Source organism: Octopus bimaculoides, chromosome 2 (genome assembly GCF_001194135.2).
Source record: "Octopus bimaculoides isolate UCB-OBI-ISO-001 chromosome 2, ASM119413v2, whole genome shotgun sequence".
In the NCBI taxonomy this organism is placed as follows: domain Eukaryota; kingdom Metazoa; phylum Mollusca; class Cephalopoda; order Octopoda; family Octopodidae; genus Octopus; species Octopus bimaculoides.
In genome coordinates, this window is record NC_068982.1 from 103,835,440 (window position 1) to 103,836,207 (window position 768).

The following is a 768-nucleotide window of genomic DNA, read 5'->3' on the forward strand; positions in this document are numbered from 1 at the left end:
ACACACACACACACACACACACACACATACACACACACACATATATATATGTGCCTGGAATATATAGTACCATTTTAATACTTGTTTTACAAGTGTTTCATTACAATATGGGAAATATATAATATTTGTATATAAACATTAGTATTAATAATAATAATGTAAATATAATAAATCCATAATATTGTTTTGAATCTGTGCTTGAAGTTGTACAGATTTACACGTGTGTATTATGAATTTATTATATTTATATCATCATTGATATTTTGAGCTGAGTGGGGGTGCTAGATTCCTTTGTTCGAAAATATAAGGATACAGATCGTGTCGTATATCCAGCTGGAGACGATGTCTCTTGGGGCTAAATTACAGCAACATTAATCCTAAACCAGGACTGCTATGTTATGTTGGCAAACAATCTTTAATATACGTATATGTCTGTTAATAAATGTATTTATGAATATGTATGAATATATATATATGTCTATATCAATACGTGCATATGTGAGCGAATGTTGCATAAAATGAATGTATCTATAAATGTGTGTGCGTGTATGTATGAGTGTGCATTTATGTATACACTCATGTATACATATGTCTGTGTGAGTGTGTGCCTGTATGGAGATGAATATGTATGAATACGATTATGCATGCATATACACATTTGTCTTGATGTATATATTCGTATGTTATATGTATCTATAAGTATGTGTGTGTGCGCGCGTCTGTGAGTGTTCGTGCGCGTGTGTACGTGTGCTTGTGGTTTTTCTGAGT